This window comes from Felis catus, chromosome B1 (assembly GCF_018350175.1).
Source record: "Felis catus isolate Fca126 chromosome B1, F.catus_Fca126_mat1.0, whole genome shotgun sequence".
Classification (NCBI taxonomy): Eukaryota; Metazoa; Chordata; class Mammalia; order Carnivora; family Felidae; genus Felis; species Felis catus.
In genome coordinates this window covers 75,585,695-75,613,200 of record NC_058371.1, presented here as the reverse complement: position 1 = coordinate 75,613,200, position 27,506 = coordinate 75,585,695, and the positions used below count along the sequence as shown (strand labels likewise).

General features: G+C 39.7%; 1 long non-coding RNA gene across 1 annotated transcript in view; it reads left to right on the top strand.

Annotated features, from left to right (window-relative positions):
* LOC123384909 overlaps positions 1 to 26,725 on the top strand; it is a 35,331-nt gene extending 8,606 nt beyond the window's left edge. Inside the window, exons 2-4 of the long non-coding RNA XR_006596693.1 lie at positions 11,734 to 11,799; positions 15,984 to 16,099; positions 25,838 to 26,725. This is a non-coding gene — a long non-coding RNA (uncharacterized LOC123384909). The remainder of the gene's footprint in view (positions 1 to 11,733; positions 11,800 to 15,983; positions 16,100 to 25,837) is intronic.
* The last annotated feature ends 781 nt before the right edge of the window (positions 26,726 to 27,506 follow it).

Below are 27,506 nucleotides of genomic sequence, written 5' to 3'. Positions count from 1 at the left end.
CCCAAGTAAGTTCAATCAGAGTCCTTTCCTGCTTTATTTGTTTCTTTGTAACTAGAGAACTAAGAGAAGAAGTTTGTCCTAATTGGTTAAAACTGAGCACCTATCAGAAGTCTTGTTTCCAGCCATGTGAAGAAAGTCATTGATGTGCTAAACATACATTCCTCCATCCTATCTCAGACATGTGCAGGAGAATTTTGTAAATATGCAAGTTATCATCTAAAATCCTGTTGGCCTGATAGTGTCCCCGCACCCCTGCAACTTACTATCCATTAGCCTTGAGTTTCAAGAGGTTGGATCACATGACCTCTTGAGCATTTTCAAGATCTAGAATTCTCTGGGTCTATAATCAGATTCTATCAGATTGACTTCCTCTATAACCATAATGAGTAGAAATACAGAAAATCTCCTGATTACTCATTTTTCTCAGTCGGTTCATAGAACAGCCATTTGTTTAGACCTTGACAGTATGGTGACCCCTTGAGATAGAAAAAAACCTTTCCCTTAAGGCTGGCCATTAGCCAAGGCAATTTTGCAGCAAGGTGATTTTGAGTGCTCCCTTGGAGGGAAAATCACTTAGGTCTAAGCAAAGAAGACCTCATACCCCAGGGAACATCTGTCTCCACATTTCAGTCTCTCCTTTTCCCAGTAGTATAACTCCAAAGAATTTTCTCAAAGAAGATTCACAAAAACACTAGCAAATGAAGAAATATTGGCTCCTGGAAGACCTCTTCTTCTGGGAGCTAGTTTTAAAGAGTATCTTTAGGGCCAGGGCACAGTTATCTTCCTAGGACTGGGGTCTGGCTTTTGTTTTTTCTGAATTTTTTTCTATCACTGTATTAGTCAGACTCTTCAAGGAAAGAAACAATGATCAATATTAAATGAAGGCTGTAGATGAAGTTTAAATTGAACAAGTAGTTCACAAACACACTCACACAGAAGCTTAGGGTACACTTAGCTGGATTTACTGCGCTATCTCAACTATTTTAAAACAGAAATGTGTATAGATTGAAATCTGTTCCAATGAGAAATAAGTCATTTCTGAAACATCCAAGAATGTAGGGTCCTAGATACGGAACAGCTTGTTGCAGAATGATATTTAAGCAGGTTGTCATTCTTAGGAAGACTCTTCTGTTTATGTCACCCTTTGCAAATTTGTAGGTGAAGATGCTAGAACCCATCATGGTGAAAATTTGTATTTTCACAGTGTCTACCAAGATCTACCCAGATCTTTTTTTTCCCCCTAATCATGGCTGGTTAATAACCAGAGCCCTGCTTCTGTGCACTGCCTCAGAGGTGAGAAATTGATACGTGTCATAATGATGACTTACTTCTACATTAATATTTTTAGTTCTTTCAATTGAATGTGATTTGGCTTTTTATCTCTCAAGTGAAAACAGAATAAAGCTGAGGTGAAAGCCATAGGACTGGAAGTGAATGAAAGCCTGCAAAGACAATCCTTAAGGGAGGGCTCTTCTACAAATGTCCAGAAGATTATGTCCATATGTCTTTCTGGAACCTTTGCCAAGATAGTCACAGGATCAAAATTACTTCTTCATGCCCATTATGCAGTGTCACATCTTACAGAGCCAAAGGAATAAATTCCAGACATGCAGAACACACATCCCTTCAGCCTCTCTCAGGCAAGCTGTCAACTCCAGCATTAAAGCACAAATCAAAAAGGGCAGCCAGAGCCTTAAGACTTTTCCTGCTAACCTGTTCCCTACTGTCTGCCTTCCAAACGCAGTGGAGTGAGAAGCCTACAGCCAGGCCCTTGTCCTCCACACTGCACTCTCCCATGCAGGCATTCCTAGCCCAGAAAAAAATAGGGTCAGAAAGGAAGCAGGAAACAGAGGGAAGAGATTCTGTCAGGTAGAGAAGGAGAAAGAAGTCATATATTCATGAAGTCTCTAGTAAAGGACCTACCACAAAAATATTGACCAGTACCGCCTCTCCTTTAGGTGGCTAGAAAGCATGCTTCAAACGCTGCTCCCCTTTTCCTCAGCATACTTCCATTTCTCTCTCTCCCTGTGGTCTGTCCTCCATAGCTGAATGCTTCTGAATGTTTTCACTCTTAGAAACAGTATGATTCCTGTCAAACCACAGCTTAAACTTTTCAGAAAAGCTCTTGAGCTTTCATTTCTGCAACCAAGATCAGCAATCTGTCATGTACAGTGGCATTTCCAACCGACTGCTGGAAATCTCCACCTGGATGCCCTGCCAGCACTTTGAAGCCAACATGTCCACAATGTCTCCCCTCTGAGCGTCATGCTCCTTCTCTGGGCTTTTTTCTGTTAATCAAAACGGTGCTCTCGGCCATTCTGGCCACAAACATTGAAATGACACATGAAAGTTGTCTCTCCTGTACTGTCGTGTGTGTTTGGTGATTGCCTGGCTTCTGGCATGGGTGACTCCAGGGAGGTGATGCCTCCACAGGAAAATGAGCAGTTGTGGGGAACAGGATACCAAGTGTGGTTTTGGACACACTGAGTTTGAGATGTCAGTGAGACATCTAAGTGGATACATGGAGGGCTGGTGGAAAATACCAGTCTGAAAAACAAGAAGTCTAGGCTGAAAAACGTGAATTTGGGAGTCTTAAGAAGGTATGTGGTGGTTAGGACCATGAAAATGATGAAATTAGCGGGGCTGGGGTGTATAGTATGATTTAAAAGTTGTAAATATAGGGGCACCTGGGTGGCTCAGTTAGCAGCAGTTAAGCGTCTGACTTCAGCTCAGGTTATGATCTCACAGTTCGTGAATTTGAGCCCTGTGTTGGGCTCTGTGCTGACAGCTTGGAGCCTGGAGCCCGCTTGGGATTCTGTGTCTCCCTCTCTCTCTGCCCCACCCCCGCTCATGTCTGTCTCTTTATATATTTCAATATATAAAATACATTGTCCTGAGAGCAAACATGAGGTTTCTGGGTCAGAAGCAGAGTTGTTATAACTGCATGGGTTCCTCACGTTGCACACTCCCCTTTCAGGGCAATGTAATGAAAGTCAGATGTCACCTACATGTCATCTACAGGTCTATGACACATGCTGAGTTCATTCTGGAGTTTGGTGTAAGGTGTGGATCAAAGTTCTTATCTTTTGAAATGGACATTCAATTGTTTCAGCACCATTTGTGGAAAAGACTATAGTTTCTCTACCGAATTGCCTTTGTGCCATTGTGAAGAACTCAGTTGTTCATATATGTGCGGACCTATTTCGGGATTCTCTAGTCTTTTCTACTGATTTATAGGTTTATCTTTTTACCAGTACAATACTATATTATTGTAGTTTTAAAATAAAACTTGAAATTGAATAGTGTCAGTTATACAACTTTGCTCTTCTCTCCCAAAGTTGTTTTGTCCTTTGAATTTTCCATGTAAATTTTAGAATCAGCTTGTCATTTTCTATAAAAACATTGCTGGGATTTTGATTGAGATTGCATTGAATCTATAGATCAATTTGGGGAGTGCTGACATTTAACAATATTAAGACTTATTTAATTCATCTAGTTCTTTAATTTTTCTCAGCAACATTTTACAGTTTTCAGTATTCAGGCCTGGCATAGTTTTGTCAGATTTACCCTTAAGAATGTCATTTTTTTTGGTGTATAATGAGTGGTATTATTTTTAAATTTAAATTTTTGGTTGTCACCAGGATACAGAAACATGACTGAGTTTTTGCATATTGTATTCTGCAAATCTTCCTGAAAGTCACTTATTAGTTTATTGGCTTTGTTGCAGATTTCATCAGGTTTTCTACCGGAACAATTATATTGTCTCAAATAAAATTAGTTTTCCTTTTTCCTTTTAAATCCAGTTGCCATATTTATTTATTTATTTTTGCTTTATTGCATCAATTAGAACTTCTAGGATAAGTTTGAATACAAGTCGTGAGAATGTACATACTTGCTTTGTTCTTAGGAGGAGATATGTTTTTATATATTTACCCATTGCTTACCAGTTCCAGCACTCCCTTTCTCCTTTGTGTAGATATATATTTCCACTTGTTATCATTTTTCTTCTGCCTGAAGGACTTTCTTTACAGTCTAGATCTGCTGCTGATGAATTACTGCAGCATTTGTATGTAAACAAAACATCTTTATTTTGCCTTTATTATGTAATGATTTTTTTCTGAGTTCAGAATTCTAGGTTGCACATGTTTTTTATCCTTTTACTTTATTATTATATTTTCTTATCCCTTTACTTTAAATGTTTTCCCAATGTCTTCTCACTTCCATTGTTTCTTATAAGAAATCAGCTGTAATCCTTACTGTTCTTCTCTACCTAACATATCTTTTTTTCCCTCTGACCAATTTTAAGATTTTCACTTTATCCTGACTTTGAGCAATCTTATTTGATGTGCTTTGTTCTTGAAATTTTTTTCTAAGATCTGTGGATTTATAGGTTCTGCCAGATATGCAAAATTTTCAGCCATTTTCAACTTCAAATATTTTTTTGTCCACCTCTTTTTTTTCCATTTCTGTCCTTCAGGGACTCTAATTTTATAATATTAGGTTTCTTAAAGATATCCCACAGCCTACTGAAGGTCTTTTTGTTTTTTAACTTTCCTTTTTCTCTGTGCCTTTTTATTTAGATCATTCCTATTACTATGTCTTTAAGTCACTAATCTTTTTTTATTAATTTATTTTTTTAATTTACATCCAAGTTAGTTAGCATGTGGTGCAACAATGATTTCAGGAGTAGATTCCTTAATGCCCATTACCCATTTATCCCACCCCCCTCTCCCACAACCCCTCCAGCAACCCTCTGTTTGTTCTTCATATTTAAGAGTGTCTTATGTTTTGTCCCCCTCCGTGTTTTTATATTATTTTTGCTTCCCTTCCATTATGTTCATCTGTTTTGTATCATAAAGTTCTCATATAAGTGAAGTCATATGATATTTGTCTTTCCCTGACTAATTTCGCTAATCTTTTTTTATATAATGTCTGTTCTGCCACAGGCTCCACCCAGTGTATTTTTCATCTCAGTTTTGTCTTTGGCAATGAAGCTTATGAGGGAAGAAACATTACTTATCAGGTGGACATCAGTGTCCTAAAGAACTTTTACAAAATGAGTATTTGGCAATTCTTCTCTTTATGCATTTGCTGACCTTCCCTTCTTTCATTTCTAATTTTTATCCAAGGTACACATACATGGTTTAATATACAAGATAGATAATTAAAGTATATGTGTTAGTTAGAATTAGTTTCAGCTGCATTTAGCAAAAACCCAAAATGACAATGTCTTAAATATGTAAGGTTTATTCTCCCTTAGTAAAAGCTATTTAGTGCTAGATAGTCCAGAGCTTGTTTGACAGTGTCTGAGATTATCAGAAACATAATCTCCTTCTAGCTTTCTGCTTCTCTGTCCTCAGTCACAGTAAGGTCCAGGCTTTCATGTCTGCATTCCAGGCAGCAGAAAGAAAAAAAGAAGAAGGATAAAAGGCATGTCATACTCAACAACTTCTGCTTACATCTCATTGAACAGAATGAAGTCACATTGCTAGATCTAGCTGTAAGTGTCATTGAGAAGCATGCCATTTTACCTGGGCATACTGCTCTCCTGAATAAATTTAGCATTCTATTACCAAGAAAAAAACGGGGAAAATTGTAGGCAACAACATTTCTGTCCAAATTTCTAAGAAGAACTATGTCCTCTGGGCCATCTTCCTTCTCACCCCGATTCCCACTTCCTAGAGGCAAACTGTTTTCAGCTATTTCATCTGTTTTCCCTAGAATTCAGGCAAACATTCACATTCAGGCAAAAACAACAACATTGTGCTGCTAAGTATTTTCTTGTTTTAAATACTATCTATTTATTTTATTATGGAAAATGACAACACTTATGCCTACACCACTACCACTTCTCTTCACTCATTCTTCCAACATAATCATGTCATAATTTTATTCACTCTATGCTCAGTGTTTATATTATTAGGGCCATGTTAATATGATTCAAAGCTGTGTTATGTAGTATATTACAGTTACATATTCTTTTTAAAATTTTTAATTTTCACCGAATGATTTTTTCCTTTGCTTAGTTTTGTATGTGCTTAATTTATTCCTAAGATTTTACGTGTAAATTGCATCTCGATTCAGCCAAACATGTATTTGTTTATCAGTTTCATATTTGTTTTAGAGACTTGCTTCTGGAACTCACTGTTTCCTCTTCTGATCCTGGATGGTTGTTCCCTGGTCCTGATACACGACTGTATTCCTGAACAATCCTATTATCATCACCCTGGGGATTCCCTCTACCTTATGAATGTGTAGGAGGAGCTCTATTTCCTTATTCCCATGGTATGTCTTCTTTCTTGGTTTATTTCCTTGTTTTGATAAGGCACATTTTCTAGTAGTTTCTTGAGAAAGGATATATTGGGTGTACATACTTGAGATGAATATCTGACAGCATATTTGTTCTAACCTCATATGTGATTGATAACTTGGATGGACTTAAAATTCCAGGTTGGAAATAATTTCCTTCAGAATTTTTTTCTCTTCTTCACTTAGACTTTTAAAGACATTGTTCCATTCTCATTTTCAATGTTACCATTGAGAACTTCTGTGCCATTCTGCTTCTCAGTCCTTTTATGTCATCTGTGTTTTTTTCTCTTTTGATGCTTTTTGGATCTTCTCTTTATTCCTAGTGTTCTTAAATTTCATGACAATGCCTCTATATATGGGTCTTTTTTTATCTCTCCAGCTGGGTATTCCACTGACTATCTCAATCTGAAAATTTATATCTTGCAGTTATGGATAAAAATTTTGAATTATTTTTCTAGTAATCTCCCTCTGTTCTCTCTCTTCAGGGCTCCTACTATGCAGATATTGCATGTCCTAAATTGATCTTCTCTCTCAATGTCTTTGTTATTGTGAGATTATTCTCTTAGTACATTTTCTTTCATTTTTGTATAATTTCAAGATGTAGTAATAAATGCATGTGTCCAGTTCTCTGAATTTAACTGGAACCTTCCAACGGCTTTTCAGATACTTTTATTTTATTGTGGGTAGGAACGGTTTTGTAAAAATCCATATGGTCTCTCTGAGATGATAGCCAGATTTCCTTTTGTTGGTCTGATTCTCCCACCTATCAAACTTTGCTTCAGGATGTTTGCACAAAGTAGAAACAAAGGCAAGTGAATGAAAGTATAGCAGGACCAGGTGCAAGCCCCTTGGGCATGTGATTCACTCTCTCTCTTGTGAGGCTTATTCATTTCAGAAATAAGGGACAATAATGCCCCCCCCCCTGCTTTTTATAGCTCAGAGTTGTTGTGATAATTGAATGAGGGCGTGTAAATGAAGATTATTGGAAAGATACATAGTGGTATATTAATATAAAAGATTATAACTCTAAGAAAGGAACACAGAACCTCCTAATGAACACTTGATTAGAACTTCTTGATGTTTTTGACCAGAGAAAATGAAATAAAGCAAGAATAGAAGAAGTAAGAATCAGGTAAGAGACTATTCAAGGTCGCAGAGGAAGCTCTGGACAGTGGATGGAGTAGAGGCCTTTGAGACAGACAAACAGGGTTCATATCCTGATTTCAGAACTTATTTGGGCCAACCGTTAAGTGTCTTTGTCTGCAAAATGAGGAAGATAACATCTACCTTGTCGTGTTGCTGTATGAAACAGATTTATAGAGATAAAAATAAATGTAAAGCCTCTGGAACACAGCTGGCATTTAATAAATAGTAGCAATAATCAGTGGTTAGGGGCTTGCTGGTTCTGGAGCTAGATTGTCTGGGTTTTGTCTAATCTTACCTTCTATGAGTTGTGTGATCTGGGGCAAATTCAGCTCAACAATTCTGGGCCTATTTCCTTATCTTTAAGATAGGATAGTAACAGGAACCACCTTACATGGTGGTTATAAATATTAAATAAGTTAGTCAATGGAAAATGTCTGGAGCCCTGGCACATAATCACCACTCAATAAATACAGGTATTATTATTTTTATTAGCCACTAAACAACAAAGCAACTATTTCAACCATGCATTGAGTCATCATTTGGAGTCCAAATAAAGTCACAGATGTAATTTAATTTGCGTGCTAAAATAAATTTGCACATAATAAATAAATAGAGATTACTTGTTCTGGTACCAGGTGGCTCATTATCTAAAGGACCTCCAGTCTTGTGTCTCTGGTCCCAAATGTACTTAAGCCAGGGGTGGCTTGAAGACATTCTGATGTCAGGGCTCTGGACCAAGTCCTAATTTTTTACTGAAAAGTAGACGCCCTAAATTGGGAAATCACAAGTCAAAAATGGATGAATTATCTCCTGAACAGCCTTCCTTCATGGGCATCCCTTGGGAGATTCAGACATCAGGGTCTTTCCGTCGAATTCAAAATCTGAGAACTTAATAGAACTTATTGAACTTTGCCCTCTTGACTTCAAATATTCCAATGCTAGTTGCCTACTCCAGCCAATGATTAGATGGACTGTGGGGACCCCGTAAGCTGCTCACCAGCCCCAACTTTACCCTGGCTTGCTTTTGACTCCAGACTTCCTCTTGGCCTGTGACTGCCAGCTTCATGCTCTGGCATGGTTCCAAATTATAAGAATGGCAGCCTTGCCCAAGTGCTCAAAGGATATTTGCTGAATGAATAACTAAGCAGTGGGGGCTAATAGAGTGAATATGTCTGTATCCATATCATAGCATACATATGAAACGTAAAGGTAATATGTAGCTTATATATATTTTTATATTTATTTAAATCCGAGTTAGTTAACATATATGTAGCTTATATTTTTAAAGGTAATGTCTAGTGTTTGATGCCCTTCCCTGGCTCATGTACTTGCTCTGTAGTAGTTTAGTGTTTGTGACTCCTCTAAAAGACTGTGACTCTCTCAAAGGTGGGGGACTTATTTTTTCTCGTCTGTAATATTTGAGGAATGGATGAATGAATGAATCTATCCATTCAGCAAGTATCCGTTGAGCTCGGAGCAGTAATCTGGAGATACAGGAGATACAGCAGAGCAGTGCTCAAGACAGAAGAGGTCTGTGATCTCATGGAGCTTACATTTTGGAGGAGGAGACAACTCATACGTGAGGAAGTGAACAAGATAATTTCAGAGAGTGAATGCAATAAACCCCTCATAAATTCCACCGATGCAAATTTCTTTGGTATTTTTTTTATAAGGAAAATGTAGTGTGTAATTTGGCCCTGAGTGCCTTCTCTGTGCGTCAGATCTCCACAGAGGGAGGGCATATAGACTGCAAAGATTTCTCTAAATTACTAAACTGTAATGATCTGGTCCTCCAAAATGAGACAAGCTGCAGCACTGCTTAAGTGTTTTAGCTTGGCCTGCAATTTGCTAATCAGAGGCTAGAGGTGACGTGCCATAAAACTACACAGGCTTTTAACTGATAGGTTTACAGAAGGTTCAGCAGCAAATCTGGGCTCTGTAATTGGAAGTTTAAAGGCACAAATCTCAGGTCATTTAAATAAAAAAGCTCAATATTCCTCCCACCTTCTCCCTCTTCAAAAAACTGAAGGAAACTTCTCTGTCAGAAATAATCTGATGCTGGTTTGTAACTGCAAATGAAGGAAAAATGGATGACTATTGACAACTAAGTCCTTACCCGTAGCAATTTTCACTTATAAGTGTATATGAGAAAAATTATTTCTTAAAAACATGATAAACAGATTTTGAAAATATTGTTCTATGCATCTAAGTGATAATAGGAAAACAAACTTAAATAGCCTAGACCAAATTTCACCCTTTGATACACACAGATAACTCTGGCTGAGATGATTATACAAAAGTGAGGGCTGTACTTGGACCTCAGAATACTATGTGTTTTCCCAAGAGAAGAAGGTGGTCTTAAGCATGTCTGAATGGTTCTGTATCCACATGTAGTGTTTGTGTGTGTAGTTTCTGTGTCTCTATCCACTGCCTATGAAACGTTTCAAGAACTAGGTAGAAATTAGAGCTAAAAGGATGAGGACTCACCTCCTTTTTGCTAAATGATCTCTACTGTGGCTCTCAGAAAAGCTTGTTTTAGGGGTTTATGTGTATACACGTGCAGGTGGAGATTCTCTTCTGATCCTCTGATTAGTTAGTAATCTGTAGGTGGCCAAGAGGTGGGATAAATAGGAAGTGGGGCCATGAAACAGAAATGTCAGCAACCAGGGTACATTCCACCGGTGCTTCCCTCCACCAGCATTGCCTAGTTTTCTTTCTGATCCCTGTTTTGTAGACAGCTACAGAACAAGGAGTGGTTCTATGAAGCCAAGGAATGGGCAGAAGGAAAATAAGATCTACGACTTTTCTTCTAGTCCTATTCCTCGTGTTTAAATTAAAGCATTAAAGCTTCAGAACCTTGGAATGAAAAGCATTGACATTAGTGGGAAGGGGTCTATCTTTAAGTTTGTATTAAGTCAACTCTATAACATGATAAAAATAAATTACATATTTCATCCTAAGCATACATGAAAAAAGTGAGAATAAATTATTCCAAAGAGATTACTCCTTAGAAAAGAGCTATTATACAACTTCTACTCTTGCTCTAGTAATTCACTTAGATTTATATTCAGAATGTGATCAGAACACATTAATCCAAGCAAGATACTGCCCAAGAATTTCAGTTATTAGTTACTCTCCTCTTATAATTACACATGCATTTTCAAAGGAAGCACATGCATGCAAATAGACAGACAGACACACGAACACACGATGCTCCGTCTCATACAGTGCAATCACTTTTGACAAGCTAATTTCTAGTAGGTGCCCAGTCATTGGGTTTCACAGCTTAGCTATTCATCGACAGACAGGGTGTCTGTGTTTTCCCCCATGCACTTCCAGTTTGTAGAATAGTGCCAGACTGGCATCTTGTCTTGTGACTTGATAACAGATTCCATTAATAGCGCATCCAGTGGTACTAACATGCAGTCCCTCTCAGCTGGGAGAATCTGGCAATCAGTGCCAGCCTGAAGAATTGTAAGTGTTGGGGCGTGCACGTGCCAGGTCATGCATGAGAGGGCAACTGTGAATTCACACCCTCTGTGTGCACAAGGAATTATAAAAGGGGAGCTTTGCAACTAAAAAGATGAGGGAAGATTATGGGTAAAGACTTTCCTGATATTTACCATCCTCACTTTGTGAAATCTGAGGTGAAACAAAATCCCCATTGTTTCACTGGGTTGGGACCAGGCCTAGCTCTGTGCTCTATTTATCCCCCAACACATTGCTAGTTCTCAGTGATTATCATTATCATTATTAATGATGGTAATAATTGACAACATGGTAAATAACTTGAAAAGAGCTAGTTTCCTGAAGAAAAAAAATAAGTCACTGTAATAATGGCTCTTTTACGCAGTAATAAATAGCACATTTGTGTCTTGGTATTTTAAATTATGTCTTTGTTTGCTGAGGCTGGAGGGCATAGGGTGCAGTTTTGAAATCCAATAAATGAACAAATGAATTAGCATTAGGAAAAGGGTACATGTTAATCAAAACCAGCCATTTGGACTTCGGGTCCTTAATTGCACGTACATTTTCTGTTTCACTTCTCTCTTTCTTTCTAAACACCACTTCAGTTTGGGATTTGTAGAACTGGCCTTATCCATAAGAGAAAGAGAATGTTGCTTACTGGGTGCTGAGGTTTTAGGCTATGACACATGAAATAACTCCTTCTGAAGGAAATACTTTGTAGTAGAGGTAAAGCTTAAAATGTAAATGTACTAAAAGGAAGGACTTAAAAGAAAATGGGAAGCTCCCGATTCACCCATCATTTCTCCCCAGCTTTGATCAGTTAATAGTAGAAGAAAGAAGATAGACCTGGATAATCAGCCACCCCAAAAATAGAAGGTTAGTATCTTTTTTTTCCCCACAAGACTTGCCAAAGATTCTGCTCAATAGTCTGATTGAGAAAAATATATGTGTTCTCCTCCTGCCTGTATCTTGAAACATTTTTCTGTATTTTCCTGTAAGGTAAATATATTTACCTTGGTAAATAATTTTAATTAAATTGGAATTAAGAGAAAATAACATTTCCTTCCATGTGCAATGACAGCTCAAGCCTTTACACCTCTACTCTTTCTGTGATTTACAATGACATCTAATACTGGAATAAAAACTCAACATGATCTATGGAACTTGAAGTACATTTCTTTTAGAAATGGTTTGGCATGAATGTATTTGTGCAACCGAACTCATTTGTTTAAAAAGATGGCAGAGTAGATTTTTACCTAGAAAACCCCTTGGAATTCCAAATACATAGTCTTGGGGGTATGGATTTATTTTTGGAGTCTGATAGCAAAAGATAGGAACCCATTTCAACGAAGAAAGCCTTTCTTGAAATATCAGCTTTGGTAGATAAAGTGTCAACTTGGTGGAAGTAATAATAATAAAGATGATAATATCTCATTGAGAAACAGATTGAGCAACATTTCATCCCCTTTTTTCCACAGAACACCAGTGGCCGGCTGTACTGCATCTACAGATTATGAATTTACATTGCTCCCTGATGCCTCATTTCCTAGGGCTCCTTTACTTAAGGCCCTAAAGCACACACATACTTAGAGAGGCATTGTTCCATTGCCTGCTTTCAAGCTTTGTCATGAATTCCTCATTTCCTTTACCCATGCAATTGGAAAACTTACAGTTTAAGACTGAATTCCACCTTGGTCCACCATAGGCTTCATTTCTTCTCAGAGCCACTGAATAGTTTTTGAGTATGCAGTAGTCTGTTTTCTAGGTCTCCTGCATTGTTCTGGCTGAGCTAGAAACTTCATGTGCCTTCTGCCTCCAACTTCTTCTGTGCCACTCCAGTGAGTCAGAACATCCTACTCTTTGTGTGAGAGTCCTCTGTGCTTCCCAGTACTATATGATGCCTGGTTGACGCACTCCTCACATGGTACTTGTGATAGTTTCCTGGGGCCACTGTCAAAAATCACAATAAACTGGGTGGTTTTGAACCACAGAAACTTTTTCCTGTACAGTCCTGAAGGCCGGAAGTCCCAAATCAAGGTGTTGGCAGAGTTGGTTCAGAACCACTGGGTGTTCTGAAGGAGAATCGGTTCCACGTCTGTCTCCAAGGTTCTAGTGGTTTCCAGAAATCCTTGGTCTTCCTTGGCTTGTGGCACCAAAACTCCAATCTTTGTTAAATTCTTTACATGGTGTCCTCTCCCATATGCTCTTCTTTGTAAAAGGACACCAGTCCCACTGGATTAGGGCATCAGAAGGGAAAAATGATTTTCTCTCACTGTTCTGAGTTCTCAGCAGAGACTGCTTAATAAAAGACAGGTTCACAGGAGGAAGGCAAACAGAAATTTCTTATATAGACTTCATGTATACATGGGAGATAGCTAGAGAAAAAATGAGTAACTCCATGAGGTGGCTTAGAATGCAGCATTAAATACCATCTTAATAGACAAAAGAGAAGGCTGATATTGATCTCTTAGGGGAGAGTCAGGGGTTTTTAGTGAACGAGCCCTTAGAGGCATAGATGGAAGGTATGGTAGTTCGTGACAAAGTTTGTCTGGGTGTGATGTCCACTTTTTGTGTCTCCTATGATGAGAGTCAATTTCCTCTGGTTCATGCAACTCCCGGGGAGGGGATTTATGGCGATTGAGTCTCTTTTGGAGGATTCATCTTTAGGTAGATAAAGGGAATTCAGAGAAAGCTTCTCCGTGCATTTGCTCTTTTTTTCAAGTGCCTGTGGCTTAAAATAATCAATATGACAAACCAAAGTGGCATACTTTGAAGTGGCATGCCTTGAACTGCTGTAGTCATATTTTGGGGTGGCATATTCTGCTACCCTTCACCTGATTACATCTGCAAAGATCTTATTTTCAAACAAGGTTTCATTCTGAGGCACTGGTGGTTAAGACTTCAACTTATCTTTCTGGGGGACACAATTCAACTTACAGCAGTATTATAATTTGTGTTTACATGACCACCTTTTCCTACTTTATTGTGAGCTCCTTGAAGACAGTTCCATGTCGACTGCATCTATCCCAGCACCTGATGCATTGTGGTGCTCAATAAATAATGACTGATTAATAAGTAAGCAAACTTACGGATTCACAATCACTGTGTTAGGGATTGGGGAAACGTTGGACTTGATAGAAAAGGGCCCCTGATTCCTGCTTGAGCTGTCTAGAATTCATTATCCTGCAAAATATTGACTGGAGTGGGTACAAACACGACAGTTCACTTTGTAAAACTACTTTCAATATTTCAATAAACCTGACAGAAATGGTACCTGTATCCGCAGAAAGCCTGTGCACACTAACCAATATGCCTTCTGTGCCTAAGGACACTGCTGGGTTAATTTGCAGGAGGCCAGGGCTAACTTGGGTGAACTTTTCCAGAGCCCCAAAGAGAAGTCGGAGCAAGAGTTTTTATTTGCCCTTGGTGTTACTCTTATTATACTCATTTATCTACAGTAACTACCCTCCTCGGGTTTAAAGCTGGTCTATTGATTCTCTCTCCTTTTCTCTCTTTCTCTCCACTCTCGGAGTCTTTCCCAGGCTTTTGCTTTTTTGTTCCTGTTTTTTACTCCCTTACACTACATCCTCTCCATATTGAACAACAAACCTCACCAGCTTTTCTGTCACAGGGAGAAAGGGATAGCTTCTCACCACAACAGAAGAGCTCCACTACTGGCCCTTAATGAAGTGGATATTAGAGGACTTTGGAAAATCCTTTCAGCAAAAATGCCTGGCTACTGAAGCTATTGTTTTACTGCATAATCCTACTTTGCATGTTAGAAGTGAATACCACCCTATAAGAAATTCTAATCTCCCCAATGGCAGATGGACACCTTGGGTCTGCAGTACAAAAGCAAACAGGAAAAGCTAATTAAATAATTTTCAAAATATCACTTCTAATATACTAAGTAATTACAAGTTACTTAGTGACAAGTGCCAAAGAAGAAATCAACTGGGTGATGATATAGTGAGAGTAACTTAGTGGGGAGTTCACAGAGGGCTTTCCAGCCCATCAAACAGCTTTGAAAGGGGTTTAGGAGTTCAGAGTATGCCATCCCAGAATATGCCACTCTGGCATAAGGATTATTTTGAGCTGAAGGCATTAAAGAAGAAAAAAAAAGCAGGCACAAAAGACCTCTCTGCCCTCTCCCTCTCTGTCAGGAAGGGTAAGATGATTCTGAATCACTGGAGACAATTCTAGACTCTTACAAATCCTAAATCCAGAGATGGCAGGCACCAGAGGAATCTATACAACAAACCTTGCCAGAACAACGCTTATCTTCCATTAGTGTCTCCATATATTTACCTTCCCACAGTTGGCCACCCCTAAAAGCCTGAAGCCCTTTTCCTTTGTCTTATCACTTCTCTACAAAACTTACTGTTCTTTTGTTAAGATGCTATATAAGCCCAAGTTCTAACCACCCCATAAGTACTCACTTATCGCTGAGTACTTCCATGTGTATGGGCAGTGCACATGTTAATAAACTTCTGCTTGGGGGGTGCCTGGGTGGCTCAGTCAGTTAAGCCTTCAACTTCGGCTTAGGTCACGATCTTGCGATTTGTGGGTTCGAGCCCCGCGTCAGACTCTGTGCTGACAGCTCAGAGCCTGGAGCCTGCTTCTGATTCTGTGTCTTCCTCTCTCTCTCTGCCCATTCCCCCACCCACACTCTGTCTTTGTCTCTCTAAAAAATAAACATTAAGAAAAAATTTAAAAAAATATACTTCTGCTTGGTTTTCTCTTCTTAATTTTTTTTTCTCAGTCTAATTTGTAGGGCCCTAGTCAATGAACCTACGATGGATAAAGGAAAAAAGGTTTTTTTCCCCTAATGGGGAAAAAAAAAACTTAGGATAAAAAAAAAAGAGATCACATTATTCTCTTCATTAAGGCATAGACCATATTTCACCACTTCATCGGCCGGTCAACCACTTAATTTTACTCTGCAAATTCGCCCATTTATTTTAGATTGATAAGCATGTCTCTAAACATCTAGTCTTAGGCAAGTCTTGTGACACTGTCAAATACCCTTATCTAGTGACTTTTTTTTTTTATGTTTTAAGAACCTGTCATTTTCATGATGGAACATGGAGGAGGCAGAAGGAAGAATTAGAAGCTTTTGTGATGCTATGGCAATGGTGCTGTTCATTAGAATCACCTATGGAGCTTTAAAAACTGTGTAAGTAGTACAGCCAAGGTGGAAAACAGTATGGATGTTTCTCAAAAAATTAAAAATAGAATCACCATATGATCCAATAATTCCACTCTTGGGTATTTACCCAAAGAATATGAAAACACTAATTTGAAAAGATACATGCACCCCTATGTTTATTGCAGCATTATTTACAATAGCCAGAATATGGAAGCAACCCAAGCATCCACTGATAGATTAATGGATAAAGAGGGTGTGGTATACATACACAGTGGAATAGTACTCAGCCATAAAATGAATGAAATCTTGCCATTTGCAACAAGATAGATGGATCTAGAGGGTATAATGTTAAGTGAAAGAAGTCAGTTGCAGAAAGAAAAATGCCATATGATTTCACTCACATGTGGAGTTTAAGAAACAGGCAAACCAACACAGGAAAAAACAGACACACAAAAATCAGATTTTTAAATATAGAGAGCAAACTGGTGCTTACCAGAGGGGAGGTTGGTGGAGGGGTTGGTGAAGTAGATGAAGGGGATTAGGAGTTCATTTATCGTAATGAGCACCGACTAATGTAGAGAATTGTTGAATCACTATATTGTATACCTGAAACTAATATAACACTGTATGTTAATTATATTGGAGTAAATAAGTAAATAAATAAATACAAGACAAAATATGTACAAGTGTCAGTATGCAAGAGTTTACTATTATTACTTAAGCCCTGGTTTCTGGGACAGCATGATCAGGCACTGGGTTCTGGAAAAATTCCTTTTGGATTTCTGTAGTTAAGTTGGGTCCATGCTACTTCCATCCCAGGTGTTGGCATCGGCTTGTGTTCGAATGACATTTTTCAGCTCATAGTGCTCCCCATCTCCTCTTCTCAACCTGTGGAATCACATACTAAACTTTAGCATGAGCCTGTGCTGCACCATTAGACAGCTGGAGGCAGTTGTGTCAAGACCTGTAATGTCATCCCACCCAGCATCATGGATGTCTGAGTAAACACTGCCGAGATCATGTCATGCATAGTGTATGTCTTATTATAGCAGAAAGGTACAGTGTTGTGTGTGAGAGTTCAAGTTAGGGGTGCATCTCTTTATCTCAATGAAGATATCTGCCATCTCCTTGGTATTTGGCAACATAATGCTTATATTTCCATTTTTCCCATGAGTGATAGAATTAGGAAGAAGACCATTAATCTTGTTTTTTGAAATTCTGCAGCCTGCCTTTATTCATATTCCTCAAAATTAATAGACCAGATCATTTGCTTGGTGTGGCCCATGAAAGTCTGAAGTCATGGTAACTATGATTGAAGAATCCTTATTTATAGGTAGGTGAGAAAGAGCCCAACAGGAGCCAAGGTTAAGGAAGTACATAGCCTGGGTTGCTCAGTCGGTTAAGCGTCCGACTTCAGCTCAGGTCATGATCTTATACTCCGTGAGTTCGAGCCCCGCATCAGGCTCTGTGCTGACAGCTCAGAGCCTGGAGCCCGCTTTGGATTCTGTGTCTCCCTCTCTCTCTGCCCCTCCCCTGCTTATGCTCTGACTCTCTCTGTCTCAAAAATAAATAAAAAAACATTAAAAAAATAATAAAAAAAGGAAGTACATAATAGCAGAAAGCTGCGGGTGCTAAAAGATGTGTAGATTTTCTGAAGGATTGGCTTGATCATTCATTATTTTCTTCTATTGTTTATTGGCTCAAAAAGTACTTATGAGATGCACCTCAAATGTTTGTGGAATGAGTAGGTAAGAAAATGATTTGTAGAAAGAGCTCCTCCTGAATGGCCCTGACCGGCTCCTTGCATCCTAGACTTCGTGACTGGTCATTTCTGTAATGAATGTGGAGCAAATGCTCCTGCTTACTGATTTCTGCAGCTACCTTTTTTTTTTCCTAGCTATTTGTTGGAATAGACACCATTTCTGTCTCACTCCTACATCCTCTCCACATAAGTCTTTGGCTTGTCAATCATGACATTCACATTTATAAATCCATTTTTGCAACTTTTCATCTACCAGAAAAAACCGGGATTAACTTCAATACTGTTTGTAAGTGAATTACACTCTGCTTTTCTATTTGTGTCTTAATTTTTTATATACTTTCATTTTGCTTTTTCCTAGTTTCTATTCTTTCTCAATTTTTCCCTAGATGCCATTTTCTTGTCCCTACATAGATCAGAATTAAGAATGAGAGCTAGTGAAAAACTATTTGACATGATTATGATAAGGATACCCATATTTATTATGGGAATCTTAAAATTAATTTTAATTTATACTATGCATTTTGCTGAGATGATAACAGAAAACAATTGAAATCAACTCTGTTATTAGTAGGGTTCTGGTCAGCCCTTGGCCCTGGTCCCTTTCTCCTAGATGCCCTGTTGAAGGTCTGGCATAGAATAGGCCATTAATAAATATTTATTTAATGAGTAGAAAGGAAACAAGCTTCTTAACACCCAAGTTAGTTCAACAGAAAGATTGAAATGGAGATGGGGGAAAAGATTGAAATGGGAATGAAATTTCAGAGTTCTCTGTGAACCTTGTTTCTCATTTCTGCCTTTTTTCTATAAGCATTGATAATTGCTTATAGAAAAATTAAACTGTATTTCAAGTGTATTAATTGATATGCAATTTGTTTTTCCTGAAAAATCAGTATTGTTTGACTACTTATCCAATATGATTTATTCAATGAAGTTTTAAGCTTTTGACGCATTTTTATCTTACAAGCCTGTTCTATACTTCTGAATAGTTCAAATAAATTATATCTCTAAAACTACTGGAAAGTTAGTAGTAAAGCTTAATGTAACAAAAATCTCAATTTATGGAACCCAATTTTCCAGGGATGTAGGCTTTATGAAATGAAAATGACTATTCCAATCCATCGTGTAAAATCTGCCTTCCACTCAAGGTGATGGCAGAGGTGCCTGCATTTGTGTCTCAGGTAATTCCCTTCGCGAATTGTCCTTTAAACACCCTTGATTACAGGCATTCCTTGGGATTTCTGTTTTGCGAGCTTGTCCATTTCACGTAGTTTTCCTGTTCTCAACTTCTTTTATCCTTCACACCTAGCTGGGTATGATCACTCTGCAATTTCCTTCTCTACTCAAGTTCCCCAGTGACCGCTCCCTTCCTCAGTTTCCAGGAACTGCTCAGGTTTCTCTCTGGACATGAGTCTTTCTCTTCTAGAGTTTCCCTTTTCTTCTTTTCTAGGTTAGACATTTGTTGGTGTATTTTCTTGGTGGTCAGCATTTGTTACCCAGTGAAAATGTCAACACCTGCAAGTTTCGTCCTAGATCTCCCAACATTTCCTGAGAATCAGCTGATTTCCATATTTAGAGAATATTATTTTTAATGGAAGTGCCCTTGACCCTGACCTGTTCTGTAAAAATGAAATTTTGCTTCATTTTCTTTCATTTTTGTGCCTGGATCTTGAACCTAATATTTTTATAGTTGAAAGCTACGCTATCTAGGGGTGCCTGGGTGGCTCAAAAAGGCTATGCAGGCTCGTTATTGCCCTTAAATAAGAAGACTATTACAGACTTGAACACATATGTAGCTTCATCTAAGAGAAACCATTGAACCACAGTTAGCCAGACTTTTACTAAATGTACTAATGAAGTTTGACTATCTATCCCTTTTCTTCATCTTCCAATACCCAGGAATGGGGAATTTAGTAAGTTTAATACAACAGATTTTATTCATTCCCTGCTGATGACGATTGTATGTGATTTGTATGTTATTGAAAAGTTTGTATGTGATTGAAGATGGATGCCTACATCGAATGAAACAAACAAACAAACAAACAAACAAAAAAGAAAATAGGCAAGTGAAAGTTTCAATGTGAATGTTGGGTCTCTGGTACCCACTGCTGACATGGGAGCCCCTGGCTAGTCCTAACCTCTATGACTTCAAGATGGAAATTTTGGCCAAACTCTGGTTGGTCTGAATTTGGTGCAAGGTCAACTCAGAGGACAAAACACAAGTGAGTGCACTGCAAACCATTTTCTTGTTCCAAAAGTGAAATTTCTTTTAAGGAGGCCACCCTCCTTCTCCTCAACCACTACAGTTTTCCCTGAGGATTCCTTAATAGGAGTGTGTCATAGTAAAGGACAATGTCACAAGCTAATGAATACCAAATATTGGGGCTGCATGAATAGCTGTCAGCCAAATCTAGATCCTGATGAGTGGCTTTTTAATGTTCCTTTTCTCAAATTTAAACTGTGCATCTTTCTTCCCCTTGGTACTTTAAGCCTCTAATGGACTTCTAACACCAATTCTATAACCTAGTGTCTCCAGTGAAAATATACAAATATATTTATCTGAAAGTTGCCTTCTTATAGAGATTTGGATTTAGCTGTAAGAATGAATGGTTCTGCAGAAAGCCAGAGGCACCCCTGTAAGAAAAGGGGTAGTAAATAGGACATCTTGGGGGACTCTTTGCAGTCCAGGATGGTCCCACATATCAGGTAGACTCAAGGTTCTGAGCAGGCTTGAGGTTAAGCAAACAAGAATGCAGAGCTTGCTCAAGCTAGAGGCAGCAGGGCCAGTAAATCTGAATGTTTTGGATAAGATTCTGTTTGCAGTATTGTATCCCTATAGGACAGAGAGATATTTCACAGTGTTTCTTTTGATGAAAATTCTAAAGTGATTTATGACAATTTAGACAGACACTCATCTGAGTGGAGGAACTCATGGTGTTCCTTGCACATTAATGATGAGAACCAAAAATTGTGTGTCCACATCTGTGAAGAATGAAAGATTAGTGGAAAAATGTTTGTCATAAGTTGTTGATGAGGAGTTCACAAAATTATTCATTCAGTTCTCCCCATCTCTCTCTTTTTTAAACAAAACAAGCCAACATTGCACCCACATGCATACACACACACACACACACACACACACACACACAGAAAAAAGACTGGAAGGAAATGTATTGGAATATTCACAGAACTAATCTAAAATGGTAGCATCCTATTTTCTAATATGTATATTCTAAATTTTCTACCAAGTGCATATAATAAAATTATTAAAAACTAAACATCATTATTTGTCTTTTAACACTGCTCCTGATATTGAAGGCATTAAAAAATATACACCAAAAACCAAAAAACAACAACTTCCTAGAACTCCAGGAAATTAAATGCTCAGAAGCATAGAGTCAGATGGGAAGCTGTGGCAGGTCAAACGCCTCACACCCCTCCCCAAGTGCCCCAGTATATAGAATTGCCATGACAGCTAACTGTGGTTCAGATAACAAACCAAAGAGAGAGAGAGAGACTTTTATTTGAATTGTCAGCCTTAGCCTTGAGATACAGCGCAAGTGGTTTTAACAGCCAAATCACATCTTTGCGAACAATGTCACAAAGATAGAAAAGGAGCATTATATTTTTTATCTCGCAGATGTCCTGAATAAAGTACACTTGGTTCCAATTTCATCTTGATAGCGCATCACAGATCACAGTGACAGCCTTGCTGGAAAATCGCTGATACTGGGTTCAGTTCAGTTTTTTCCACTCTGGGTGGAGAAGCTCTGAATTTTCATTAGCACAGACCCATTACTATTACTTACCATTAAAAAAGTCTTCTTGGTTTTGATGGATTTCTAGCACAGGTACTAGAATGTCTTGGCCTCTAGAGTATGCAGATGGGACAGGTGAACTTTAGTGAGGATCCCATCTAACTAAACACACCATGGTATCACCTACCATCTGCCACAGCATATGCTTAAAAGACATGGTTTACAAATTAAATAGACAGTAAAACTCTGGTTTCCTAGCCCACATCATCTCCAGTACAAAACATTAGCTACATTTTCAAAGGCATCGGGAACCGAAACAACAATGACCTTCTGTAGGTCTCTAGCTGGGAGAGCTCATTTATTAAAAGGTCCAAGTAAGTAACTGGGAAGATGGAACACAGCTATACAGAAAGGAATGCCTACTCTTGCCTTAACCCAGTAGGAGCAGATCTCCGAGCATCCAAGTTAAAGGGCCCATGGAGGGTCACAGTCTCAATCATCTTAAGCTGATTCTTGAGTTGATAGGATTGGGTCCTGTTTGATTTGGCGGCTTTCTCTTAACTTGGAGCTAACAACAACAACAACAACACAGAAGAAAGTCAGAGACGGGGCCACGCCACTCCCGAGAGGGAAGCTGTGCATAAACAGGCATCAGACAGCAGACAAGAACATAGAAGCAAATAAGGGCAGTCTCCGTAGAGTTCACTATTGTCAGGAGCGTGATTCAGCTTCTCTTTGGTGCTTGGTGCCTTGAGGGCCCCAGAGAGATCTGACAGGGGCAGAGCAGGAGGAGAGAAACTGAGAAGACGAAGAGCAGAACAAGAAAGGAGGCGGTACCTCCACATATCTCCCCAGCTAGTCTGGGACTCGTTGCGTGCACAGGTAGCACCCTACGGCTCTGTCGCTCTCAGCTCCTAGCACAGCGATGAGGCAGGGAGAGAACTGGTAACCAGAGAAGAGACAGAGTGAACCCCCTCACTCCCACATGTGCAGACTGAGCAGCAGAGACGTGACACTTCTGTTGACTCGGGAACCCTTTAATTCTAACATGGTTCTTAAACTTCCCGAAGAATCCACATTTCTGAACTATCCTTCAAAACTGTCATTAATGCCAGTAAGTTTTGGGTGGGTGAGTGATGTTGTAAATAACACTGCCCAGGACATAGTTGGGAGAGGATCATAGATACTTAAAGTGGCCATACGAAATCTTTGGGAGTGGCCCAATCCTGTTGTCCCCATCCTATTTTATGTATCTTCAAAATATATCCAGGATCCAAACACATTGTATCATCCACGTGGCTACCACCTTGGTCCAAGGGTGGTAACCTCCCTCTCATACTGACAGCAATGCTATGGCTTTTTAACTCGTCCCCTGCTTCCACTTCTGCCCTCACCTCCCATCCACTTCCCTACTTCCCAGCCCAACAGCTATTCTGGACAGAGCCAGATGGATGCTCTGAAGACATTGGTCCTATCATGTTACTACCCTGCTCCATGGTTGTCCTGTCTGGGGGGGAATGCCTGAGTCATTACAGAATATAGTCTCCATGACCTCCCTGACTTCATCCACCGCTCTTCTGTTGCTCACTCTGCTCCAATCACATGCCAGGCATGTTTCCGCCTCAGGATCTTTGCACTTGTGGTTTTCTCTGCTTGGAAGGTTCTTCTAGATATTGGCATCCATCATCTTCATTTGCTTAGATGTCTCCTTCTTGGTAAAGCCCACCTTAATTCTATTTAGAATTGCACCCCCACCCCACCTTATTTCCCCCATTTGATTTTTCTCTATAGCACATAGCAGTTATCACCTTAAAAATATATAATTTATATATTTTGTTCACTGTGTGTGTACCCCCCACCCCCCAGAATAGAAGCTTCATTAAGTCAGGGCTTTAAAATCTGTTTTGTTCACAACTATATCCCTTAGTACCTAGAATGATGTTTCACACGTAGTAGGTGCTCAAAGATATTTGTGAATTGAACTTGCTCAATTTTTCTAGAAGTCTTGTGGCAGTTTCTGTGTGTACAGCTTTATATATTTGAAAGGTCATGTCTGATTGGAACAAGAAAAACATTTGTAAAACCTTATACACACCATCTGGAGGCTGTTCAGCAGCCTATACATGCAATGGGTTGTAAGCGGCAGCCAAATGTCCTGTGGATAGAAATCCACACCAAGAAAACCCGCTACATCCTGCAGTTCCTTCACAAATGAAGTGGTAGTTCATTGGCTGAAGAAAGTGTCTATGTTGTATCTTTATCTAGGTTGTGTCTGGTGAGTGGAAAATGCAATTTCCCCTGCAATGTTCCTTCCTAACAAACCACTTTGGTTACCCTCAATGGCTTTAAAATAAAATAAAATAAATATAAAAGGTAGATATGCTGCCAGATCTCTCCAAGCCCATCTGTATGCTAGTTTATTTTTCATGAGGCTTGTTTCATTAGAAACTTGGACATAAGTGATGAAGGCTTATTGGATTGTTTTTGGTCGTGTATTGCAAATAGCTGGAGTGGGACAATAACTTTAGAGCCTTTCAAGGATATTATCCAACACTTTCACAGATCCTATTTACGTATATCAGTCCTATTGGCTAAAAAGCCATAATTATTCTCTTGACTTTTCTTTGTGAATTGATATTGCCATCGAAAATAACATCCCTGAAGACAGAGCAAGGTACTATTCATTTTTTCAAAAAGCTATCTTATTAGGTTTACCTGTTGTTAAGTATATTTCTTATTTAGCCTAGAAGTGCTATAGTGTGGCAAAATACTGTATCTTACATAATGATTGTAATTTAAAAATGAAAACCACTAGGTTATCTTTTCTTCTTTGCTTTGGTTTTGCTGGCTGTGTGATTTTTTTTTTTTTTGGCTCTATCTATAAACATATAAAATGAATAACAGTAAATGAATTACAGAGGTATAATTCCATTGAGGGTTCTGGAAACAGCTTTTAGCCTCAAGAGCCAATCTCTTACACTCTGTGTTGGATCAGAATTGCAAGACAGAATTATAGCTCCGTTACTCAAGGTTTGCTTGTTGTTAATTTTATGGAGGACATAAAAGCTAATGTAAAGCATCTGTCGCATCCTTGACCCCTTTAAGAAACCTGTATCCATGGCAGCTGACATCAGGTAGGAGGAGGCGGCAGCCCTGAATCCTCACAGGGTATTTCAAGAAGAAGAAATGCCTGTCCCTTGAATATCTCTTTAAGTCAGTGTGGTGGTTAGGTTGTGATCAATTGCAGTCTATTCAGTGAACATGTATGTATTGAGCTCCTACTGCTGGCAAGTCCTGTTCTAGATGCTGGGGTTACAGCAGTGAACAAGTCAAACAAAAAACCCTCCTGCCCTCTTCGCTCTTACACTAGAACCAAAAAGTGGAATGTAAAATATGTTGCCTGTGACAACCCATTTCACACAAAATTGGTGAAGGAAAGATAGTTGATAGGAGATTGGGCTTTCAGGGCTGGGAACAGTAGGAAAGACCTTACTGATGTCGTGGCATCTGAAGGAGGTCTGAGAGCAAGGCCCAATGAAGATCTCCGAGGGAAGAGCCTTCCGGGCAGAGAGGACAGCCTGTGCAAATGCCCTGAGACAGAGGCTTGGCCGAGGGAGCAGTGATGCTAGTGTGACCAAAGCTGAGTGCTGGAGGAAGGGGTGATGGGGGGGGGGGGGGAAGAGGTCCTAGGAGATTCAGAGGATGGTATCCTAGAGGGCTTTCTAGGTCAAGGGAAGGCCTTAGGATCCTCTGCATGGAATGGGAAGCCATTGGAAAGCGCTGAGCAGAGAAATGGTTACACTTCAAGAGGTTCCCTCTGGCTGCTTCACAGAAAATAGACAATTGGGAGACAAGGCTTTAAATAGGAGACCAGTTGGGAAGGTAACTGCAGAAATCCAGGCAGGAGGTTAGAGTGTTCGGAGGAAGGTGGAGGTGGTAAAGTGTGGTCCCCTTTAAGTTACATCTTGCAAGTAAGGGCAATAGAATTTGCTGACGGACTGGATGTGGTATCACCCCACCGGCCTATTCCCCTGGAATTGGTGCAAGCTGCACAGCGATCTTTGAGATTCCAACGCCCTCCTGCTTTAGGCTCAGATGGAGTCTCAGGACTGCATTATTGGTCATACTTGGGGTTTACTTCTTTGCTGGTTTTTGCCCTGGGCACATATGTGGCATTTGCTAGGGTACAAGAACACGAGTTTGCTGCCCTTCTATTTTCTGAAACTCAGCTTCTTGCCACCATTGCAGAGTTCTTGCTAAAGCTCGGAAGTTCTCCTGGATTCAAGAACAAGTGTCTCCGTCCTCCCCGCACCATCATCTCATCACGTCTGGCGTTCCTTCACCGGAGTCTCCAATTCTGAGACCCGATGTCTCTTTCCTTCAAACTCTGCTCCAAGCCTTAATTGCTTCATGTTAGATTGATGTTATAATTGTCACGTTGGCCTTTTTGTCTCCCCTTATGCAGAAAGCTAGCAGCTAGCAGCAACAGTGATCCTCACCCAGCCTGTCTCCATCTTCCAATGGTTCCTTTCAGATTCCTGGCTCGGCTTCTAATGCCCTCATCCGCCATGTACATCGTTTAGTGTACCCTCTGGTAAACACTCATCGTATCCTTTTCATCTTCAGCACGTATTTGTGTAATTTTGGATTCATGGTGGCAAGCCACTCGGAGAACTGAGAGTGAATAAAGCGAATGCAGGATCTGAACTGGGGAGAGGTTCCCCTTGTTTCTAGCATCTGCCCATGTCTGTGCAGCACCAGAGAATGGAACATAATAAGCTTCATTGTGCTAGTGAATGCCACTGGGAGGGGTAATTCTTTACTCTCTGAATCTTCATTTTTCTTCTTGGTGTAAATTAATTAAGTGGTGTGCTAATCATTTATGCAATTCACCAAATATTTCTGTTCTTCCAATGCACAAAAGAGGATTGTACTTCCTCTTTTTTTTCGGATGGAGCAATGTGACTAATTCTGGCCAATGACTTAAGAGTCGAAGTAATACTTATCGTTTCTAAGCCAGTGCCTTCAACTACCAGGAGAAGATTCTAGAGCCTTCTTTCCCTTGGGGATGATGACTGCAACTTCCTTTTTTTTTTTAATGTTTATTTACTCTGAGAGAAAGAGAGAGATGGGGAGTGAGAGCACACACACAAGCAGAGGAGGGGCAGAGAGAGAGGGAGACAGAGAATCCCAAGCAGGTTCTGCGCTGTCGGGGCAGAACCCGACATGGGGCTCATACTCATGAACCATGGGATCATGACCTGAGCCGAAATCAAGAGTCAGATGCTTAACTGACTGAGCCACCCAGGTGTCCTGATGACTGCAACTTCTAGGATGGTGGCCTGGGTTACTGGATGGCTCTGAGGCATAGACAGTTGGCAACCTGGGATGGCTATGCAACATGAACAAGAAGCCCTTATTTTGACCACTGAGATTTTAGATTTGTGTATCACTGCAGTGTAACAGTCTATCGTGCCAGACATATTCGGGTCATTTCCCTGTGAGAACTACTTGACAACAGGACCCCAGGCAAACAAAGGTGTGGATGGACATAAAGGACAAACCTAAGTTAGACGCCAGAATGGCCTATGCTGGTCATGGGGTTTCTAAGGATGATGGTTCTAGAGAGAAGAAAAGTGTTGCAGATGGAGAAAAGCAGAAGGACCCTGGAGGCAACATGGAAAACTATCTAGGGTTTGTCTTAAGTTCGTACTGTGGTCTGCTATGGCTTCTCCATGGTGATAGAAGAAAAATATGTAGTGATCTCTGCCTAACACCTGGTCAATTGCTAGATGCCTCACAGCTGGGGTCCCATTTGGTCAGGAGGGAAACTTCATTACACGTGATGACGGGAAGGCAAGGCCAGAGGTATGACTGCCTCTGTTCCATAACCTCCAGAGAGGATAGCTTCCGTGAC